General features: G+C 31.6%; 1 long non-coding RNA gene across 1 annotated transcript; it reads left to right on the top strand.

Annotated features, from left to right (window-relative positions):
- Positions 1-1,122: 1,122 nt before the first annotated feature.
- On the top strand, positions 1,123-2,686 carry LOC132743936 (uncharacterized). The gene is made up of 3 exons (XR_009627637.1): positions 1,123-1,269; positions 1,519-1,671; positions 2,605-2,686. It is a non-coding gene; the product is annotated as an uncharacterized LOC132743936 (long non-coding RNA).
- The last annotated feature ends 23,434 nt before the right edge of the window (positions 2,687-26,120 follow it).

Here is a 26,120-nt window from a genome sequence, read left to right as displayed (position 1 = left end):
TGATTAAGCTGTCTACGTCGTTACCTAATTATGTGTTGTAAAGCTCATATTTATGCATTGTAAAGCAGTACTTTTTTGTTATAAAAAATATTTGAAAAAAGGATTGTCAGATATTATAACCGTTTTGAAGTTTACCAAATATTATTCCAGGCTACAGTCTAATTATTAACGATTAGCAACATCTGTTGTTTGTTTTACTAACAACCAGTGATACATTGTCAATTTGTTCATAGCAATTGATGCCTGAAAGGGCTCTTCGAATTATTTAAGGCCTTTCTAATAAAATATGTGTTTTATGATATCCTGCGGTTATAGTTATATAAATGTTTGTAAATTTATGCATTATATATATTTTATGGGCAATATATCAGTATAGTATCAAGCATGTAAATACAGAAGAAAATCAATTTCACTTTCAGTCTGAAGTGGGGAAAAAGTAATAGTCATAATAAGATAAATAGTACTGATGACAGTTATGAAAATCTGGAAACAAAGTGATCCCTCGTATCACAGAAAATTACATGAAATATGCAGACTCGGTTTGAGTCTGTACATAAGGGATAATGAATAAGTGCAACATCCCTCACACCCCATAGCACCGGCTTAAGCGGTATTCAAGAGCGGTACTCAATTCTCAACACTTAATAGTGCTGGCATCAATGATCCCGCGTACCAGAAAAAATATAGCAACACTGAAGTGAATAACGGTTCAACTTTTTACAGCTGCAAAAAGCGTTGAATTTCAACACGGGTGAGCGTTGTTTACGGAACGCATACTACAATAACGTACAGCCACAAAGACCAAGCTGATCAGAAACGTCATTTGATAAAAAGGTAAAAAAAAACGTTCTTGCAATTTTCCTTTTCAATTATACGTAAGAAATGAATATTATTTTTTTACGGCTTGAGTCTGTGACTCGATTGTTTTTATCACAAAATTGGCTACGATACTATAACACTTATACAATATATCTACTTACTATCAGAAACGGTTTAATTACTTGTGTATTACAAAGATACCAATCGAGTAATACATTGTTATCAACTATTTTGGATAAGTAATATAAATAGATTTTGAATATGAAAATGTATTTACAGCATACTGACTGAGAAACAAATTAAAATCCAATTGGCCTGTACTCAAAAGTATAAAAACTCTACAAAGGGAAGAACCATGATACTTTGCAACCACAGTTTGCTGTAAAATGAGAGCTTTACTATTCGTTACTATTCTGTCATTGGCAGTGTTGTTAGTGGTGGAGCAATCAGGTAAGTGAAAACAAAATTATTTTTGAAGATAAATATCCAGAACCAGAGCTGTACATAAAATCCATGCCTCTGTCAACTTATCAAGGATAACATTTTGCTTTAAATTAATGCTTGTTACTTTATGTATGAGATATATTGGATGATCATAGGTAAAAGCCTTCTTGATAAAGACACCGAATAATCTAATTAAATCAATTATGATGACAAAATTAATGTAGTCCTGTAAATAAAACCAAATTTTTATTTCAGAATCTTCAGAGGATTCGTCTGTGTGTCCAGAAATATTTTGTCCTAATGACGATCAAATTTCCGACGATTGCAGGCAGCCAAACTATGTCATTGGAGCAGACGCCATAACAAAGTGCCGAGTATGTGATTCTGACAAATGTCGATGAGACTGACGTAAGTGTCACTTTCCAGTTCGTTTATCATTTTCATCTGATTTTTAAATTATTATTGTAAATTCATTAAATTATATGATATTTAATAATATCATTTTTATTATCAGCTATAACGTCCCCCTTGTGACTGAGGGGTTGCTTTTAAGGAGAGTTGATGCATCAGATTTTCAGCCACCGTTTATCCCTGCAGGTTCGTAAGAGGCGACTTAATGGGTTACTAGAGTCAATGCATATAATAGCTCCAGCAAATAAGGTGTTTTTTTAATTTCGTGAAACCCGAGGTTAGCCAAAACGTTATTTCCTGTTTCAGCGCTATATTACCTGAATTGTGTTGGTACGCGGTAAAACCAAACAAAACAAACAAATGAAAAAGTTATTCTTCGAAAATATTTACGCTATTTTGGCCGACTTTTTATATATTGTCAATGGTTAAAGCTGCTCTGTATTGTTTTGTGTTTTACGAAAAATATTGATGGCACTGAGTTCATAACTTTAAAGTATTAAATTTCGTCTGATTACTATTCGCTATCAAGTCTAGAATAATAATGTTTGTAGACTTAAGTCATACCCTAGAAACTATTTCATCTCTTAACTTTTACTATTTTGTATTCATTCTGTAACAATTTATTTTAAGATATTCAATTCATTAAATGTTGAAATAAATTCACTTGGTCATTTATGTCAGTAGTTTTATTAATGTAATATTTGCTTTGCATTAAATAACAATATCAAATAATAACCAGAAAACTCCTAGTTGACAGGTTTTTTGTTGCTCCTTGTTATACAAACGCTTACGGAAATTGATGTAAAATATGACAAATTTACCCAGATCTTATAAATGATGAATGTTATATCCACATTCATTTAACAGGTAAATATACTTGACATATGGTGAAAAAATATGTAATAGTTACTTTTCTTTCTTTTTTTTCAGCGGAATAAACAGAAAGAAGCATTCCTTTTAAATTTCTTATGTATTGAAAGAGTTGACTGAAAATAAAAAGAAGATAGAAATATTAAGTCTTAATTTTTCTGTTTAACATCTCCATACACAATCTTATTGTTGCTTAAATATTATCGGGGTATTAAATAATTGCGGAACGGAGCATGTAGCCCTCTAATTAGTACATATTCTTACGTATCAAACATTACTTTCATGAAAAGAAATTAAATAGCTTACTGATGTCGAAAACCTATTCGGGCGTTTTTAATTTTTTTCTTGCATTTAACAAAGTAAATTCTTGTGGTATGTCTTGCCGTCTTAACAGTTGTTATAATCTCATTCAGTCTTTTATAATTAATGTAATGACACAGTTTCCCTGCCATATCTACAATTCGCAATGGATGTAAATCTACAGTTTGCTTTAAATGGTGAAAAAAATTTCCTCACTCTGTAAAAAAACAGTTGTGCCAAATTGCCAAGGCCTACTTTTTCGGGAAGATCTCTTTCATTTTTCAAGTCCTAGCCTTAAACAATTTTAGATATTACCGTGTTATGAGGTAAAAAGCATGAGTATCTTATTGGTTTAAAACCGGCACAAAGTGTACATCTGGGATTTTAAACAGAGCTCATAAAAAGTTTCATAACCTCGAGGTCAAGTTTCATGCCCGATATCGTTATAAAGGTACTCATTTGAGGAGGAAGAGAAGACAAGGATATTCAACCATTATGTAAACAAAAAATGTATAAAGGTGTGGGCAATCATGGCAATTTTCACGATTTTTGTGTATATTGAATGCCGCCTTTTCTTGATGATCTTTGTTCATTTGTTTTGCACATTTGCTCTTGTTCAACATATAAACAATATTAGTTGAATTTGAACTTTGTCTGAATACTTATTGTAAACTATCTCCCTATTTAAAGAACATTGTTTGTTGCAGATATTGATTGTGAAGAATGAACAGTACTTTTGTCTTATGAACGATAGATATATAACAAAATTTAACTTCCTTTCTACATAATTTTTACATATCAATTATTTCTAAATAAAACTCATCTAAAAAACTTTGAATAATGTCAAATGAACAAATAGAATTAGGAACTAACACTTTACTTCATCAACGCTGGTGTCCAGTTAGCAAACGTCAAAATCCTCTTAAAGAACAGAGATTATTTGTAATAATAACGTTAAAACCAAAAATCTGTGTCATTTTGATTTCACAGTATCATATTTTCTTATCAGTTTTCTCCTGGTGTTTTGTTTTGTTTTACCTAAATGACTGGTTTTACAGGATAGAGTGCATGATTTAATGTGATATATAATGATGCAAACCTTTCATCAGACGGTCATTTGCTTATTGAAGCATTGAAGGTCTTCGTGTTTACTTCGTTGTTTGCATGTCTTTACACTATATCCATTAAAGTAAATTCTTATTTTGGAAATAGCTATCAATAAAAATGTCTGCACGTTATGAAGGTGAAGAAATGTCACTTCTACGAAGAACGTTTCTTTCATGATAATGAAACTTCTTAAAAGGTAAACTACTCGGGAACAATGGCAACAAAAGTTAAGTAGGTAAAATTACAGACTCGGATTTATCTCGTATTTTCAAGAGAGATACTGTTAAGTTCATGAGCTCTAACAACCAACCCCCACCTTTCTACGGCTTCAATGGGTTCTTTCTTGTTTGCTTGTTTCATTTTACGCCTTTTCAATCATATAGGCGGGTAGTTTCCTAACCATCGTTCATGGAGAGTTACACCAGTACTAGACTACCTTTCTCCGCGCTTAACTACCAAAGCATCTCCCAGGGATCAAACCGACGCCAAAGAGGTAACTGGATTAGAAGTCATCGACTCTAACCCCTCGATCACGGTCAACGGGTTCAATCGTCAAGACTTAGTATATGTACGAAGTTTGTAGAAACAAGAGCATAATATTTTATGTATATATACTTTTAGTAGTAATGAATTCCTTATATGAAATTTACTTTAAAAAAATTTATTTTGAGGCACATTTATTTCGCTCATTTATGTAATGATAAAAGATAGCTACATAGTACTATTCTACGCCGAATTCATTTGTAAGCCAAAGGCAAATGAAATTGTCATTTAACTGATTATGAAATAACGTTGTCGTCATTCTGTGTTTGAATTAACATAGCTCTCGAGGGATCAATCGTTCCATAATTTTAGTAACAACATGTTCAGCAGCTGCGAAGCTTGTATGACAGATGTGAAAACTTTTCCGATTACCACTGTCAGTGTTGCGGGGCATCATTTTAATATCTTTTAAGCACAAACTTGATCAAAACTGCGTCTTCGATTTGTTTTCATTTTCCTTTATTTAGAGACCTGGTCTTTATTTCTCTTAAAAATTGTGTACAACGAAATTATTTTTATCGGGTACTTTAAAAAGTATAGCAAATTTGAAAGGTACAAAGTTGTTGATGTATCAATAATGTTTCCCTTTAATATATACATGTATATATAAGCAGTCGTTGCAAAGCAAGTGTTAAATAACAGAAAACCCTATTCCCGACATTAGACAACCACTGGATTAAGAATGATGTAATGGTTCATTAATTTTATTTTTTTGTCGTTTTATGTTATCAACACCGACATAACAACCAACGTCCGATAAGATATTTGTATTTTGATTAGAGTATAATTAAGTAAGATAAGTTTGTAAAACAGTTATTATAATACAGACATAGGTTTCTAAACTATTCATTTACATGCGTTTTGTAATTTTGTGAGTTATCTTCAAAAGTACGACCGACTTATGCATACGATTAGAGACTAATCTCAGAAGGCTAATTTGAATGATGAAAATGTTAAGTTGACAACAGTACATTAACCTGTGGTAATATTGAAGAGTATTCTGTAGTCTGGCACGAAATTATCATAGATAAGGAAGTCGACAGACTGAATATTAAAGCGCTTCTTATTGTATGAATATTTTATTTGGCAGACAGAAAACGTGCAAGTTATGAAATTACAGTGTTTTTGTTTAATTCAAAGCATACATTGGAGAGTAAACGTTTACACATACCAACACGTTGTCATTTGTTTTGTCTTTTGTTGTTGTCGTTGTTTTTTTTGTTTTTGTTTTTGGCGCTTCGTATATAGTAATAAACAATTTTTATGATTGTACCATTGTACAAAGCATTTTCTTATATGAATACGTTGCATTCTGTAATTGAATGGTCAAACGAAGAGAAAATAAAATTATTGTTTCAAGTTAAGATATCTTGTGTTGATGTTGTAATATTAGACCCTATTCCTGTTCAAAAAAGTTGATGTAACATCTTTTATAAATAGAGCACTTACATGCAAATAATTGTCTTTGATTCAAATTGAAATGTATAGTGGAATCATATGTCGATGAATGATTAATACTTTTACATTTATTATACAACTCAAGGAAAGTTTGCTGTGCTATTGGGTGTGTTAATGAAAGCAGTTGAATGCATTATAAATATTCAGACATTGTTCATTACTGTCTAGAATGCATCACTGTATTATGAAGTGTTAATACCGAACGTAGTCATTAACTTTAACATGCCATTGTTGTATAACTTTACGCTATAGTATCTAATAAAAGAAAGGGACCATTTAAGAGTCAACATACCAATGTTCTTATCCATAAACAAATCGACAGAAAAAAAAAAGGATTTTTTCACATATTTCTTTAATCTGTTCATCACAAGAATTTTGTTACAGGAAGAGTTGTTATCCCCCGCCGATGGAATCGGGAGGGGGATATAGTTTTGGCGTTGTCCGTCCGTCCGTCCGTCCATCCGTCCGTCCGAATTTCGTTTCCGGAGTAGTTCTCTGCAACTACTGGCTGGAATTCAACGAAACTTTATGGGAATCATCAATATCAAGAGGAGATGCGCATATCGTCGGCTTGTTCCGGTCCGACCCTTTAACTCAGAGTTATGGCCCTTGATTAGTTATGTAGTATGCATATAGAGTAAAAATCGTTTCCGGAGTAGTTCTCTGCAACTACTGGCTGGAATTCAACGAAACTTTATGGGAATCATCAATATCAAGAGGAGATGCGCATATCGTCGGCTTGTTCCGGTCAGACCCTTTAACTCAGAGTTATGGCCCTTGATTAGTTATGTAGTATGCATATAGAGTAAAAATCGTTTCCGGAGTAGTTCTCTGCAACTACTGGCTGGAATTCAACGAAACTTTATGGGAATCATCAATATCAAGAGGAGATGCGCATATCGTCGGCTTGTTCCGGTCAGACCCTTTAACTCAGAGTTATGGCCCTTGATTAGTTATGTAGTATGCATATAGAGTAAAAATCGTTTCCGGAGTAGTTCTCTGCAACTACTGGCTGGAATTCAACGAAACTTTATGGGAACCTTCAATACAAAGAGGAGATGTGCATATCGTCGGCTTGTTTCGGTCAGACACTTTAACTTAGAGTTATGGCCCTTGATTAGTTATGCAATATGCATATGGAGTAAAATCGTTTCCGGAGTAGTTCTCTGCAACTACTGGCTTGAATTCAATGAAACTTTATAGGAATCGTCAATACTAAGAGGAAATGCGCATATCGTCGGCTTGTTCCAGTCAGACCTTGTAACTCAGAGTTATGACCCTTGATTAGTTATTTATTATGCATATAGAGCAAAAATCGTTTCCGCACTACTTCTCTGCAACTACCGGCTTGAATTCAACGAAACATTATGGGAACCTTTAATACCAAGAGGAGATGCGCATATCGTCGGCTTGTTCTGGTCAGACACTTAAACTCCGAGTTATGGCCCTTGATTAGTTATGCAGTATGCATATAGAAAAATATTTGTTTCCTCGCTACTTCTCTGCTACTACTGGCTGGAATTCAATGAAACTTTATGGGATACTAAGAGGAGATGTGCATATAGTCGCCTTGTTCCGGTCAGATACTTATAACTCAGATTTATGGCCCTTGATTTGTTATGTAGTATGCATACATCTCATTGGCATTTCCAGATTTTACTATTTAACACAAAGTTATGGCTCTGTTATTGACCTGAATATTTATCAAGTTCAAAGAATATTACTGTTTATGCCATGATTAATATATAAGTAAAGCCTTATGTCTTCAGTTGTTGTGTTAATAATAACCAGTACTCGGCGGGGGATATAAATTCAACGAATTTGCTTGTTTTATTAGTATTCACTGATGGCTGAATCAGAAATGAATGGAATCACACAACCAATATATCATATAACATTTACTAATAGTTTCCCTGCACATGTGTATCACTTAGATGGCACCAAGGCAAACTATAATACACGTAATCGTATATTATGTTGATGTACAATTTCTAATCCACTGTCTAGCTCTATATGAAAAAATTCGAGAGTGTTTCAATAAGCTTATAGCTTCCAACACAATCGAACTAAAATTTTGTAATCTCTTTGTACTTTTGCTATTCAAACACTTATAATAGCTTTATAATGAAAGGCTACATATTCACTGACCTAAGATAAAAAGAAGCAAGACAAATAGCCTAAAGCAGATGTTCAAATATAGACATCGTAGGACACGCCTTGGATTTTTTTTTTTAATTTTTTATATCTTCGGGGATATGATTGGTAACTACAAAGATAACAATAGCAATTCAATACAGATGCACTGCTTCTCATGGAAATAATCAAACACATCAAGGGTCACGATAACCAACACGGAAGAAAGAATTTCCCAGTTTTTCGTCGTGAAGAAGCAACGTAAAGGATACTAGGATAGTACTAAATTAAGGGAAAGTAATTCAAAGATGGTAATTTATTAAATTATTTATATCTTAGAAAAAGATATTGACATAACAACTAATTCTATAAATTTGCAGCAACGAGAACGTTACCATGCGATATGTGATTATAGGAGAGGAAAGACAAAAAGAAATTGAGAGGATAGTTCCTTACAACTGAACTTATGCAATAAATTATATTGATTAAACTGTAGAATGTATATAAATATTTATATACTCGCCTTTGATTTTATTTTTCCGGTGGTGAGGGTAAACAATTCTCTACCCCAACCACCTTTCACACGTTGTCTATCAAAAGTATACAATTGAATAGATACAATAAAACACTAGAGGCTTGTATAAATAATTCATTATTTTGATGAAATGTAAGATAGAAAATTATTTTATTGTTATAAATTTGCTTATCAATGTAATTACATTTTGCTAACAAATTGCTGGAAATGAAAAACAGAAAATATAACAGGAAATATACATGTATTTTATATTGATACTTTTAGTTACGTGACTGGATGTTACTCTCAGTAAAGTGAATGTAGAATGCTTATCTTCAAATATTGTGCCTTAAATTACATTAAGGTTAAGATTAAGTATTTATTCACTTTCCGTTAAAGTAAAAAAGAAACGTTTCGCCATACGCACAAAAACAAACAGTTTCCGACTTTTAAAGTTTCCTTTGGTGATGTGGTAGTAGTCTCCATTTTGAAGTCACATGCCATTTTTTATGGTCACGTGAAGATTGTAAAAGAAGTCAATCAAATCACTGTAAGGATTTTGGGTGCATGTACATTTTTTTATTCCAAACTTTACCAGAAGCCCTTGTAATATTTATTAAATTATTCAGCAACTATCATATTAGGTACCGGTACAACTATTAAATGTCTTAATCTCTAAAACCATTTGAAAGTAATATAATTTCTCAAAACATGTGTTTTGTCTTTTAAATGTACTTTTATGAGACAGTGTAAAACAAAATGCTATCAAAATGAAAATCGAAATAATTTTATTATAGATATTTGTCATGGCAACGCAGTTATAAACCCAAGAGACAAGCCATCATCTTGATATAAAGTTATTATGAAGTAGGAATAATGAAATATATGAAACATATAAATCACGTAAATATAAAGTATTGCATTAATATAAGTCATTTTATATTACAAATAATGTTGCAATATATCAAGAATTCAGAAGAATTCAAGATAAAAGTTTTAAATCTGACAATTAAGAAAGAGGCTCTCAGAATAACTCTAATAAAATAATTCTATTTTGATAATTGTTTATTTTTTTAGGAAAAAGATGTCAGTTTTGAGTGCACTGTTGTACTTGATAGCCCTTAATGTTTGATAGGGGAATAGTGTCCAGCGTGTTAGATAGAATACTTTATTGAAAGCTTATTATGGTTTTTACAATTTCATTTATTTTTAGTATAATTATCTTAAAAATGATCACCAAAGATGACTTTTACCGCAGCGTTAATTACCTTCGACATACGACTTCCAATTATCGCAATATACCATTTTAGATAATAAAGGGGGTAGCAAATATAGATATAATCGTGTTTATTGGATAATTGTCTTATTTACATCTTTCTAAAGTGCCGATGACCGCGCTTTTTTAATATGGTACAAGAGTATTTCAAATGTTTGCTCTGTAATATACTTAAATATGAATGAGCCTGTCCATGAAGAAAAGTGCAAGCTGCAGTTTACACAGTACATCGTATGCATGCAGAAAGAGACTTTTCCAGTACATCTAATCTTAGAGAACATACTGTTATGTTAAAAGTATAAAAGTCCCTACATCTGTAGTAATGTTGATAAAGTCTAATGCTATCTGGCGCAAAAAACAAATTAAAGACAACTAAGTCGACAGCAATGTCAACGATTCCTTAATTATAACATAAATATTTTATGGGCCAAAAGAAAACTTGCAATATTTCTAATTCCAGTTTCCATTTAAGTGAAAGCATGTCTGGGAATTCGAATGGTAGCACATATCGTGGATAGAAACCGACAAGAAGAAGTGTTTTGTTAATAGGTATCACGGGATGTAAAACAAGTGCAGATATTTTCAGATTGTTGTTTTTTAACATAAATGTTTCATATATTGGAATTAAATAATATATTGAATGTAAAATAACTTACCATGTATCAATCTTAATTTCAGCTCACAATTATACATAATTCTTATTTAATGCAAAGCATACTGACATAAAACTTGGTGTAATAGAGATATTAAAGAACAACAATTTTTTGAATCAAATAGTAAAGTATGTAAAAATGATCAATTAGAATAAACGATAACTACTTTATTAAAAGTTAATTTGTAAATAAGGGAAGGTCTGTTATACAACGTATGATTATGTTAATAGTATTTATTATTAGACATAACAACAAACTGCAAAAGAATAACGCAGTGACCTTGTTGGCAAGTGTGAGATACGTAACCAGATATTATATTTATTTAAAAGGCCGATAAAAAAATGCTCTAGAGCAAAATATTATTATTCATCAGATATATGGTTATTCTAAATCACTTAGAATTTTGTCATATTTTTTTTTATATCAAGCAACGTTTTACAAGAATATTCAAATGTATTATCAGTGTCCACAATTATCAACGACACTATTTTATGTTTAGGAAATATTTTGTCATTTGTTCATGATAATGGTTAGAATAGAAATAGTTTTTAATTGTCCAATGGAATTTAGCATTGAACTCAACAATGTAGCCTCATAATTTTGCCAGCATATTTTTCCCCAGGGGGAATCACCTTCTATATAAGCGGAAAAATATCGCTGGCCTTAAAGACAGACAAGACGAACTCCCTCGAGAAGATGTAAAATGATAAGAAGTAGACAACACAATATTTCGGAAACAATTCTTTCATATCTTTAGGGGATATTATTCATTTATTGACTAGTGTGCCATTGAATATATGATGTGATAGCCGAGGCGACCGAGGTCAATATGACTTTCTTCCGGTGAATATTATACCATATTCAATAGCACACTAGTCAATAATTGTTTTATTATATGAAAGGGCTATAAGATTTTTTTTTTAAATCACAGAAAGTACAATCTTATACATGTACAACTTTCACCTGTTTCGTTGTAGCGCGGGAAAAAGACGCACGTGCTAGGCGTGCAACAACCATGGGAACACTGCGCATACAAAAATAATTTAAGTTTATATTCATCATCGCGGTGTAACCTTTAACTGTAATAGTAAAGTAATGATATTTGAATCAAGAAATATGCCATAAAGAACAAAACGCAACGATTACTTTTTAATAAGCAAGCGTAATTAACAGTCTACGATGTATGGTCATTAAATATGAGTCTCAATCTATTTTTAGACTGGTAAAATCCAATTCAGCCAGTGAATATGATACTTTACCCAGTGAATATGATTCTAGGAATAGTTCTTTTGACTACTGTTTGGACCAATGAGATTGCAGCTATATTTAGATCATATAATATACAATAATTGAATATGATGTGATATTCACCGGCAGAAAGTCATATTGACCGAGGCGATAATATGTCATCTGCCGGTGAATATCACATCATATTCAATGGCTCACTAGTCAATAATTGTTTTATTATATGAATTGGCTAAGAATTAAAAAAAAAATAACAAAAAGTACAAGCTTATATACATGTACAAATTTTGCCCCGTTTGCAACGACTACGCGAATGCTGCGCATACAAAAGTAATTCAAGTTTATACTTATCATTGCGGTGTAGCCTTTAAGTATAATAGAGAAGTAATGATAGTTTAGTGGAGAAGTATGTCATAAAGAACAAAACGCAACAATTATTTTTAATTAACACGCGCAATTAAAATTATTTGTCAGAAAGACATACATACCAACATAAATCAATTAAAGTTTCGGAAATATGGTCAACGTCCCATACATTTGTGCAAGGGGGGATACAATGTTTATGGTCACGGTATACATATTAAATAGATTTTACAACACGACCCAATTACTTAATTGATTTACGTCAATAATATATGGAAAATTATGCAGCGAGGATATTTTTCCCTAACATTTATTCCGTTTACTGTGTAATATTCCTCCGGATGCATTTTTATTGGGTCTCGGTCGGTGGAAGTTGTCCCTGTCTGCGTTACAAAAACAATGATGATTTTTACCATCATCTTTAGTTTACAACGTCACCTAGTCAAATTGTTATCAATAAACTAATTTAAAGTAAAATCTGCTATTTCAGGCTTCTTTTTGAAACAACCTTTACCTAATACGAAGGTAGGAATCTGTATCTGTCTGAAACAGAACATGTTGTATGTGTGTTGTTAATGCTTAATGAGGGTCCATCCGCCCGTAAGGGCACAAAAAGCAGCTTTCGCTGTCGAGTACGGACCCCGGACATGTCACCAGTCATGCCCTTAAAGTATGTTATAATTCTAAAGTGGTGACCTATTTGATTGAAATTCAGTAATTCACTGAATGAGCCCAAAAAAAATGCAAATGTTTTTAGATTTATTAATGAAATAATACACGGGAGGCCAATGAGACCATTGTGTGCATTATGTTGTTTAGAACAGAACATATTCTAAAGGATTTGGTCAAAAGTAATGTCTCCATTATAACAGACAGACAGAAAGTTATGTGATAAATGTCATCATATATAGCTTGTATAGTATTGTCTGTGTGAAGTTGAAACCTAGTTACATATAAAGCAGAGATATTATTGAGAAAATAAATTGTGAAAATAATTGGGTACATAAATATTATTGAAACGTCACAACTGCAGATCTTTCCGTTTCACAAATAGTCATAACATCTAGAATGAATGCGTCATGTTCTTTCGTCATCCATGACTTCAGAGCGCAGTAACTTTATAATTCAGTATTTTTTTACTACATACGTTCGTTTTGTTTCATTTAGCATTGTGTGTGAAGATTCGCCGGAATAAAGGTATCCGCCGGCATAAAACGCTTAATTTATGTATTGGAATTAAATCCTCATTAAAACTAAAATCTGCTATCGCATGTTCTATTCTTAAACATTCTTTACTTAACCTAAGGCTAACGCCAGATAGAGTCAAGTATTGATAGTAATTGCATAAAATTATGCATAATTATATAAACGTTCTAATTTAATCCAGTTTTGCTCCTTAACAAACATTTAGGGCGTTCTGAAAAAAGTCGTGTCCTGTATTTATTCTGCAACTGTGTGCCTATATATTTTGGCAGAAAATATTTTCAGAGAATCTCTGTAAGGGGGAATGAAGGACAGACAATATAAACTCCCTTGAGCAGATGTTGAATAATAAGATATAGACATCGCAAGATTTCACAAGGAAACAACTCGTTTGTATCTTTAGGGAGTGTTAACGAGTAATCGTAGGATACATAAATAAAAGATAAAGATAGCTGGACAGTCAAACGTTCCATACTTTTGTGCAAAGGTAGATAACATTTAATGGTCACGTTATACAAGAGTGAAATTTTCATCACAATCCACTGCTTTCCTAGAATACATTTAAAACATAACACCGAAGATGTGTTCCCCCATATTTTTTGTATTTTAAAGAAAAAAATCTGATTCTGTCTGAAACAATACAAATTCTAGAGGATTTTTCTTAAAAGTACTTTCTTATTTCAAAGTTCATTTAATGGATAAACTGTTATGTCACAATGCCTGTGTGAGGTTACAATCTGGTCACATATAAACATATAAATCAGACTGAGGGATATCATTAAGAAGTTTAAGTGGATAGTAAGTCGGTATATCAATTATATTGGACAAAAGAATACAAAGAAATCCTATTAATTTCGATAACTAAACCACCACACTATTCCATACAAAGCTGCAGGGAATACCCTTTTTTAATCCTCAAAAAAGAAATGGTATGCTCTTGTTGCCTTAACCTTCTTCTTGTCGTGTTTCTAGTTTGTTTGTTTGTTTGTTTGCTTGTCTCATTTTACGCCTTTTCCCAACAGTATTTCAGTCATATAGGCGGGTAGTTTCCTAACCATCGTTCCTGGAGAGTTACACCAGTACTAGACTACCTTCCTCCGTGCTCAACTACAAAAGTATCTCCGGAGATCGAACCCACGCCAGAGAGGTAACTGGATTAGAAGTCATCGACTCTAACTCCTCGACCACGGAGGCGGTCTCTTGTCGTGTTTCATTTATCATGATGCATACATAAAGTTAACCATATTACTTTAAAGAATATACTTTTACATTTGCTGAAATGTAGACAAATGTGTATTAATTTCTAATTTTACTATCATATATATTTATATGTACATCTCTAGACATTGTTGTATTCAAAAGATATAGGCTTATAAAGGAGAGTTTTGAATACTTTTTTATGATATTGGAGATAATACAATATGCAGCATATTTGTTTCTATCTAATTTGACAGACCTTTGATAAGTTGAATATGTATGATACGTCTAGACAAGTTCCGTATCTTTCTCATGAAACTTATACAATAGCATGTAACAAAGACATTAAGAGCTTAGATGACAGAAAAGTACAAAAACAACTATAAAAATATGCTATAATAACTTATAGTAACAAAATCAGAGTATTTTTGTTGGCTTTTCGCTAAGATATTCATTTTAAAGAAATTTTCTTTTGGTACGTGTAAAGTTTTTCCAATCATATTAGGTAAATGTAGCAGTTTCAGGGCTAGACGTTAATAAACGTTACTGGCTCTGTTATACGAATATGCATACATGTATTTTCCCAATGAAATCCTTGCAATATGTTAGCATTGTTATTCGATAAGAATACGTTTTTATTATTTCTTTAATCTGTAACAGATGTTTCTACAAAGTAAATAAATCTAGGTAGATGATGGCATGTTAAACGTTACAATATTCGATAGATTAAATTTTGTTCTATATTGTATAACACTAATTTTATATTATATACCATAACATTTTTTCAATCCTACTGAATATTTGTTCATCATATTAAACATATTTGTGTGCGATACTTTTCTATATATATGTTCTATATTTGAAAATATATATTGTATTATTAAAATATTTATTGTATAGATCTAATGAAAAATATTTATTTGATAATTTGAATCATGGGATAGAACACTTAGCATACTAAGCCCCGCCTATAAAGTAAGCACGAATGTCTGATAAAGCGTTATCATCCTGATTAAACTAGACTATAGTGTAGTGGAAATGATCAGCGTCCCTGTGAATGTCAACAATAATTGTAATAGTGCATATGCTTAATACTCCTTATAAATGTATATGTATATGTAATATTGGAAATAGGTTTTAAAGTCTTCAGGACATGCAATCGTATAAAAAGAGGATATTGAATGAGTGAAGGTTTAATACTAAATTTATTGAACTCGTTGAATAAAACAATATTATGCGAGCCTCTATTGACGCGCTAACATTAGCGTGCTTATACATAACGCAAAAGACGTCGCGTCAAAGTGTTATGACACTAGTGTAATATCGTTTTTATTAAATGACTTTATTACACTCCCGCACCGCGGTTTATGTAATAATAATGGTTTTTCCATATGCCTTATAATTTAGCCACGATATGAACCTGTGTGAGGATATCATGTAAGATGCATTTACATAAAAATACACGGAACATAAATCTGATAAATCCCCCCATAAGAAAAAAAAAAAAAAAACGAAAAAAAAAAAATGAAAAAAAATTTAAGAAATTTTTAAAAAACACCTTTAAAAAATTTTTTTGGGAAAAATTTTAATTTCGAAAGGGGGAAAAAAAAAAAAAAAAAAAAAAAAAAAAAAAAAAAAAAAAAAAAAAAAAAAAAAAAAAAAAAAAAAAAAAAAAAAAAAAAAAAAAAAAAAAAAAAAAAGTATTTATTTGAAACAAAATTTCCAACCCTAATGAAGTAAAGAAATATAAATTTCCCCAAATACAAAGACTTTCTCATGTTAGAGTAAACAAACGTGTTTCCACCCATGTGTTAATGTGGCTGAAACCACTGCCTATATATATTCTTACAAGTCGGTATCATTGGCGCCCGCGCCGAAGCGCGGCGCCCTTATGGAATGAGAAAGGGCGACAGCAACTTCTCGAGCCTTATAGTCTGTCATAATAAAAGCCGATTATTCCGATCGGTATGAGGGTGCTTGATTAAAAGAAATGTCCCGATATGTACAATGAATAGCGAACTGGAGAATTTCGCAATGCATGAAATAACCTTTTCCGTCTCTTCAGGGTTTTTTTTTATTTATCATTTTGTAGTACACAGTGGGTTAAAATAGAATGATGAGTTGATGACCTAAACATTCCGAAAATCTATTTATAGAGGGATGTACTGCTATCGGTAATTCCCGGGATTTACTAGTGACCGGCGAATAGTATCACACGTTTATTGTCCGGTCTCTCCCGGTTTTGGAGTAGATGTTTGATATCGTTACAGAACAGAACAGATATTTTACAGATAAATAAGCTTTTTATCCAAAATGAATGTTTGTCACTTAGTTTGGTTACAATAATTAATAAACATAGATCAACTCTTCAAATTTATTGATTATTATTATACATAAACATACAATTCGAAAAAAAACCAACAACAACAACAATAGCATGTTTCATTTTATCTATATTGATAAAAACAATAAATATGTACAATAATTGAGAAAAAGGTACATTTTATGGTGTAAAAAATAACACTATCAACTTTGAAACATTTTATTTATTTTGTTATTTGTGTTTAGTAAAGATGCCCAGGAATTATTCAAAGTTACAAATTAGATTTTATGAATTATTCAATTGATTGATAATTTAAAAAAATGATAAAGAAAAATACAAATGTACATGTACATGGTTTAAGAATAAGTAATATTATATATTGAAAGATTAAGCATAATTTACTGACTTTTTCCAGTTAGTTGTGACTTATAATCGTCGGTCAATATGACAATTGAATTCTTAAAATTTATTTTACAATTTTAATAAAAAAAAGAGTAGTAAACGTGAAAACTCAGTATTAAAATAGCACATAAAACACGAAAAAAGAGAGGAAAACAAAATTCATAAAATCTGTATTTTTTATATTAAAATAGATATTACAATTATTGTATAATAAACAATTATGCTCAACATGATCAACATGGTACTATAACCAGTGTCATATTTTTACTAAGTGTGAACAGATACCTTAAGAGGGGGTCTTCGCTAATAGCGATAACATAATAAGAGACAATTCCACAAGTGTGGTGTTTATCATGCGTTACACATATGGATTATAAATGATTGTATACATGTATATCCGTTGCTATTAATAATCACGATCATAAAGAAATAACAAGTAATATTCTAATCTCTAGCATGCCAATCAAAGTTCATAATGAACAATGTCTTTCGTCCGTTCATTCTGGTAAAAACCAATTAACCATTGAAAAGTTTATAAGAATATCTTATGTCTACTAGTTCATCTTCACTTTCTGCATTTCTTGCTTGGACGCCCTTTGATGCTTTGCATCAATGCTTTTCTTGTACCGTATTGTAATAGACTGTATGATTATAAATGAGCTCTTGTAATGACGCAAACTTCCGTTCTTTCCGTGTGTAATTTGAATGCTGGAAAATCGCACATGTAATAAACTATTATATGTTTTATATTAATATAATTTTGCTGCATGATAATGTATCATACATACGAGAAGATAAAAGAATAATACAACTAAGAACAAAATTGTCATTATCTAAAAAAAATTAACGCATAACCAATTTTGAACAGGACTGTTAAATTGTAAAAAAAAATCACGATAAGACTGTTACGAAGAAGTTATATGATTTATACAATTATAAAACAAGAACATAATCAGACTGGCCAAAGCTTTCGCAGAAGCGGTAGGTCCATCGAAGCCGAGGTGGAAATTTCGTCGCAGAAGCGGTGGATAAAATATGGCTGTTTGCTTTTGTCGGGAAGTTTATGACTGAATGTTGCTTCATGCTTTAATGTTTTACTGGAAACACCTAGTGAGACTGGAGCCAACATATTTACTTTTCCAACTTATTACACGAGTACGGTGCAATTCATTGCCATTTGTGCAATCACTTCAGTTTGACAAGGGGACGCCACTTTTGCCTAATTTTGGTTAAAACACGTACATATGTGTGCAAAACGACCCCTACATACACCAACATTACATGGTAGTATGATAAATGAATAACAAACATATTTTGGAGCTTTTGAAAATTGTTTTATAGAAGAATTGACAAAAATTGTTTACAACGCAGACGGCGGTCGATTTGATTGCAACGCAGTGCGTTTGTCCCGATACAATAATTGTCCATTATGAGGGTTTACTTGAGATAACTCAATAGAGTACAACACTTTTCTTACTTTGACATCAGAAAACGTGTTTTTTTAGTTTAATTAAAATAATATGATTATTTATGCAAATAGATGTTTGAGTTGACTTCCATTTTCCATTCATTGTAATTCCTTTGGTAGAATAGTTTATGTTCAACCTGGGACTTAAAAAGACCTTGAATTCGAGGTTAAACAACAAACATATAAAAGAAATTCCTGTCAAGATTAACAATTAAATTAACGTAAATAAGAAAAACAATCACAGTTTTGAATGTAACTGTCTTATATTAACATACTGAGAACACCAATTCATACTTGTATCATAGTTTGGGGACCTTTCTGTTGAAAATGTGTCAGAGTTCAATCGTATACGTATACAGTCATAGTACGTTAAATGGAGTGCAGTTTTAGTTACCCGCACTCGAAAGCATGTCCATTGATTGGTTCATTTGGGGGGGGGCAGTGAAAGGGCTAACGAAGAAATTCATATTTTTGTTCGCTCCCTTTGCACTCACTGATACACCTGCTACTTTTGACAAGAAATGAGCGGGAAAAAAGAATATTTGACCCATGCAGGGGATACAATTTTGATGCTCGTTCATTTGTTTTCTTTTTTTTGGGGTTTTAAAATTTCCAACGGGGGAAAGTGTTTTTTTTTTTTGCCTATAACAAAGAGTTTTATATTTTCGCAAAAGGAAATGTTTTTTTTTTTTGCCTAGATACAAAAGATTTTTTAGACCAAAAGCCCAATTTTTTTCTTAAAAAACGTGCCATCAATCAAGTACATTTAAAAAAATTTTAAAATCTTACAAGAAAAGCACTGAAAAACATCAAAAGGGGCCAAGCAAGAAAGCAGCATTTAAGATAATAGTAACACTGAGACCAATATTCTTATAAACTTTTCAATGGTTAATTGGTTTTTACCAGAATTGTATATCAGACGATAGACATTGTTCATCATGAACTTTAGTAGGCATGCTAGAGATTAGAATATTAAATGTTTTTTCCACAGGAACTTAAAATATTATCAATATTAACGATAAAATATACAGAACAGTGTACAATATAAAAGAGGAATGTCCAATCATTCCTGTTTATCATGGCTCTTTTGGTCATTTTAGTGGTTAAACTGGTACATAAAAATCAAGGCAAATTTATATAAATAGACAATTCTTTATTAAAATCATTGAAATATCAAAAGCAATTTTATTAACAGATCAAATATTTACATACACAATTCACATTTCTAAATTAACTTCTTATATATCTAACACTTCTTGGCCAAAATTACTCTCCCACTACATCATGTTCGGGTACCGAACATTTTGTGAAATGAAAAATAAATGAATTACTTCATTGACCAGACTAAATCATCAAATCAAAGTTTTAACTAAAAATGTTAGGGCACCGAACATGTCCAAATTAAAACAAAGATTAACTGACAATAGACCAAAGCGTTAAATACAAGTTTTCATTTAAAAGTGTTTAATCAATGTTTAAACTAAAAATGTTAGGGCACCGAACAATTTCCAAATTAAAACAAAGATTAACTGACAATAGACCAAAGCACTAAATACAAGTTTTCATTTAAGATGTTAGGGCACCGAACATTTTGCAAATTAAAAAAAAAGATTTACTGATGATAGACTTAAGAGTTTAATCAATGTTTTTACTAAAAATGTTAGGGCACCGAACACTTTCTAAATTTAAACAAAGATTAACTGACAATAGACCGAAGCATTAAATACAAGTTTTCATTTAAAAAGTTAGGGCACCGAACAATTTACTGAAGTACAATATACCATGTACAAAATATATAAAAGGTACTTTTTTAAGCATTAAAGAATTCACTAATGGAAAATGTACCGAACATTTTGTAAAATTTCAAAAATTACTTTCTTTATTTCAAATAAGTTTTAAAAATAATAAAAACTTGATGACTTTGAAAAAAAATGTTCAGCACTTTTGCGAAATTAGGAAAAAGGCTAAAAAAGAAATGAATTATTGTAAAGCAGTGTTTTAATTCAAAATGTTTGGACGTAAAGCAATTTCCAAATTAAAAAAAAAGATTTACTGACAATAGATAGAAGCATTAAATACAAGTTTTCATTCAAAATGTTAAAGCACCGAACATTTTGGAAATTAAAACAACAGCATCGCTAGGCGGAGCATTATATGCCCGAAAGTGCTTTTTTTTAGTAAGGATGAAGCATTTGTAAGATATGGGAATTAAATAATTTTACTACAACAGATGGACAGAAAGACGCCAGGGATATAACATGATATAAGCAAATTTTTTAGGACATAAAATTAATGTAATCAATATAAGCTGTAGGTTGATTAATACTCAAGTTATTGAGCGAAAACCATTTTCAGTGACCTTGACCTTGTGACCCAAAAATTATTAGGGTTCTTCTACTCAATACTGACAATCGTCCTATGAAGTTTGAACACTGTGGGCCAAATGGAACTTTAGTTATGCTCAAGAAACCACAATTTTCAGTGTAAGGATCATTGTGACCCTGACCTTGGGCCAAATGGAACATAAGTTATGCTCCGGAATTTTTTTTCAGTTTTAAGATAATAGTGACCTTGACCTTTGACCTTGTGACCCCAAAATCAATAGGGGTCTTCTACTCAATTTGTTTGAATATTGTGGGCCAAATGGAACTTAAGTTATGCATCGGAAACTGTTTTCAGTGTCAAATTCATAGTGACCTTGACCTTTGACCTTGTGGCCCCTAAAATCAATAGGGGTTTTCTACCCAATATGGACAATCATCCTATGAAGTTTGTATATTGTGGGCCAATGGAACTTAAGTTATGCTCCGGAAACTGTTTTCAGTGTTAGGTAATAGTGACCTTGACCTTTGACCTTGTGACCCTAAAATCAATAGGGGTCTTCTAACCAATATTGACAATCATCCTATGAAGTTTGAATATTGTGGGCTGAATGGAACTTAGGTCATCCTCCGGCAACCAAATTGCTAACGGACGGGCGGACAGACGGAAGGATGCCATGGGGTATAACATAATATGCCCAAAATTCTTTCGGTCATATTAAAAAGATTTACTGACAATAGATAGAAGCATTTAAATACAAGTTTTCATTCAAAATGATACAGCAGAGAACATTTTACAAAATGAACAAGAGCACCGCTAGGCGGAGCATTATATGCCCGAAAGTGCTTTATTTTTTTTAGTAAGGATGAAGCATTTGTAAGACATTACATAAATTAAATAAAGTATGACCTCCTTCAAATAGCAATCCTCCTATAAGGTTTGAATATTGTGGGCCAAATGAAACTTAAGTTATGCTCTGGAAACTGTTTTCAGTTTTGAGGTAATAGCGACCTTGAACTTTGACCTTGTGATCCCAAAATCAATAGGGGTCTTCTACCCAATATGGACAATCATCCTTTTGAAGTTTGAACACTATGTGCCAAATAGAAATTAAGTTCTGTTCTGAAAACTGTTTTCAGGTTTAAAGTAAAAGTGACCTTGACTTTTGACCTTGTGACCTTAAAATCAATAGGGGTCTTCTACCCAATGTGGACAATCATCCTATGAAGTTTGAATATTGTGGGCCACATGGAAGTTAAGTTACGCTCCGGAAACTGTTTTCAGTTTTAAAGTCATAGTGACCTTGACCTTTGACCTTGTGATATTAAAATCAATAGGGGTCTTCTATCCAATAAGGGCAATCATCCTATGAAGTTTGAATATTGTGGGCCACATGGAACTTAAGTTATGCTCCGGAAACTGTTTTTCAGTTTTAAAGTAATAATGACCTTGACCTTTGACCTTGTGACCCCAAAATCAATAGGGGTCTTTTATCCAATATGGACAATCATCCCATGAAGTTTGAATATTGTGGGCCACATGGAAGTTAAGTTATGTTCGGTGCCCTAACATTTTAAAAATGCTTTGGTCTATTGTCAGTTAATCTTTGTTTTCATTTGGAAATTGTTCGGTGCTCTAACATTGTTAGTTAAAACATTGATTCAACACTTAAGCCCATCGTCAGTAAATCTTTGTTTTAATTTGGAAATTGTTCGGTGCCCTAACATTTTTAGTTAAAACATTGATTGAACACTTAAGTCTATCGTCAGTAAATCTTTTTTTTAATTTGTAAATTGTTCGGTGCCCTAACATTTTGAATGAAAACTTGTATTAATCTAATGCTTCGGTCTATTGTCAGTTAATCTTTGTTTTAATTTGGAAATTGTTCGGTGCCCTAACATTTTTAGTTAAAACATTGATTTAACACTTATTGTAAGTCCATTTTCAGTAAATCTTTTTTCAATTTGTAATTTGTTCGGTGCCCTTACATTTTGAATGAAAACTTGTATTTAATGCTTTGGTCTTTTGTCAGTTAACCTTTGTTTTAATTTGGAAATTGTTCGGTGCCCTTACATTTTTAGTTAAAAAATTGATTAAACACTTGCGTCCATCGTCAGTAAATCTTTTTTTAAATTGCAAAATGTTCGGTGCCCTAACATTTTGAATGAAAACTTGTATTTAATGCTTTGGCCTATTGTCAGTTAATCTTTGTTTTAATTTGGAAATTGTTCGGTGCCCTTACATTTTTAGTTAAAAAATTGATTAAACACTTGCGTCCATCGTCAGTAAATCTTTTTTTAAATTGCAAAATGTTCGGTGCCCTAACATTTTGAATGAAAACTTGTCTTTAATGCTTTGGCCTATTGTCAGTTAATCTTTGTTTTAATTTGGAAATTGTTCGGTGCCCTAACTTTTTAAATGAAAACTTGTATTTAATGCTTCGGTCTATTGTCAGTTAATCTTTGTTTTAATTTGGAAAGTGTTCGGTGCCCTTACATTTTTAGTAAAAACATTGATTAAACTCTTAAGTCTATCATCAGTAAATCTTTTTTTTTAATTTGCAAAATGTTCGGTGCCCTAACATCTTTAATGAAAACTTGTCTTTAATGCTTTGGCCTATTGTCAGTTAATCTTTGTTTTAATTTGGAAATTGTTCGGTGCCCTAACATTTTTAGTTAAAACTTTGATTTGATGATTTAGTCTGGTCAATGAAGTAATTCATTTATTTTTCATTTCACAAAATGTTCGGTACCCGAACATGATGTAGTAGGAGAATAATTGTTGCCAAGAAGTGTTAGATATATAAGAAGTTAATTTAGAAATGTGAATTGTGTATGTAAATATTTGATCTGTTAATAAAATTGCTTTTGATATTTCAATGATTTTAATAAAGAAATGTCCATTTATATAAATTTGCCTTGATTTTTATGTACCAGTTTAACCACTGAAATGACCAAAAGAGCCATAATAAACAGGAATGATTGGACATTCCTCTTTTATATTGTACACTGTTAGTCAGGTTTATAATATCCAAAATATACCTCCCTATATGGTATAAGTTTATAAGTGGATATCATAATTAACATTGGTTATTTGATAGAATTTCAAGTTCATGTGGCATTTTCGTTGGAACATACAAAATAGTAGTCAAAATGAAATAAGTCTGTTAATTGGTTTATTGGAGGGGGATCAATCTACTATTTTAATGAATTACTTCAAAAACCTTTCCTGACCCACCCGTATGTTTACATTCCTATTAGTAAAACCCATAATAACTCATGTTAAAATTGCAGACGAAAGTTTCTGTTGTTAAAATGTCACAGTATTCGGCAAATCAACATTTCGCTCAATTTCAAAATGATATAACAATTCGTAAAAATGTCATACGTAAATTTTTTCTATAGATTTATAAAGAGAGCAATTAATTGTTTGAATATGTTTGCATTTCATTTTCTGCAAATTTCTCCAGTTCGTTATTCATTTAATATGTTTGCATTGCGAAATTCTCCAGTTCGCTATTCATTTAACATATCGCGACCTTTCATTTTTGATAATCAAACACCCTCATGTTAATCGGAATGATCGGCTGTTATGACTGACGAAAAGGCCCGAGAAGTTGCAGTTGCCCTTTTTCATTCGGTGCGGACGCCAACAATCCTACATTTGGTTAAAAAGAAACTTAATATGAGAAATAAGAAAACAACAGTCTTTAAGTGTCCAGGTTTAACTCAAACTGTGCAGTGCATGGTCGCTTAGGGTTCAGTACTGAAATATTGAACACGTTTGATAAAATATTACTACTTTATTTAACCAACGACTCAATAAATGAATTAAGTAATAGAAAATATACGTTTATCACATTTCCAAAATAAGTTGAGTTTACAGCCAAAACTAAAAAGAAACAACTGTAACGATAACATTTTAGGACCTATTTGGAGTCAGAATTAAAAATGTTCTTTGCTTTAGAGAAAACCATTCATCGATCTCGTTTTCAAGTTTATCACAGGATCCATTTTTCTTATTTTTGTTAGCTAACTTTCTCAGTATTTGTAACTGGTAAAGAACAGAATATTGAGTTTTCTTCTGTTGCTTTAATTGTGGCATTCATCGAAGAAAATGGTATGTGATTTAAAAAATGGTATATTTTAAAAGAATTAAAATTACATCTTATGAAAAAGGTAACAGAAATATTTCATGGATTTTTTTGTTGAAAATATGAAAAAATATACTGAAAAACATTACAAAAGGAAATAAGATTTTTCAGATGTATGTACATTTGTATAAGTTATCTGCCTCTGAGATTACCCCAAATAAGTGGCTTACCCGGTTAAGACTACACGGGAAAATCTAATAAAAAAACAATTTAAAACAATATATAGAATTTTATACCTATCAATGAAATTTTCAGTGTCAGTTCTAGCTAGGCGCCGCCATTTACAATTTATCTCAATGATAAAAGGCGGTGTATTCCGATAACGGAACAAATCTCAACTTTTCTGATTAATAATAATCGTCGAGTGTTCCACGTTACTCCTATGTAGGAGATAAAATAGCCTTATATATTGTAGACCTTTCTATCTTAAACGGATTTCGTAAACGGACTTCGTAATACGGAATAAATTTGGGGATTTTCTCAAAACGTAAATAATAAAAATATGAATATGCTAAAACTGTAATACAGCGGGTTTTCTTACATACATATGCTAGTTATAGTATTTCTATAAACCATCAACACATTTAAGATGGAGACAATACATGTATTAACATAATTTATATAAAGACCAAATAAAAACAAACAAACAACAAACAAAAAAAACAACAACAAAAAAACACAATACAAGTTACTTCATTCATATACTCTATTTTAGTGTTAATTTTTCAACCAATGACAAAGAAGCGATTTTTTCAAGATATACTAGTAAGTGTTGGTACATGGTGTGAAAGCAGGACATCACTACTGTCACTGTTGACGCCAAGTTCATTTGTATAATATGTAGTAACGTTTCAGTGGGAATTGCACGATATCTTAAGCGTTAGAATTATACAAACATCGCCATCTGAATGTGTTT

Source organism: Ruditapes philippinarum, unplaced genomic scaffold (assembly GCF_026571515.1).
Source record: "Ruditapes philippinarum isolate M1 unplaced genomic scaffold, ASM2657151v2 ctg700_1_1_1_1, whole genome shotgun sequence".
NCBI classification, from domain to species: domain Eukaryota; kingdom Metazoa; phylum Mollusca; class Bivalvia; order Venerida; family Veneridae; genus Ruditapes; species Ruditapes philippinarum.
This window is presented reverse-complemented; position numbering and strand designations above follow the sequence as displayed.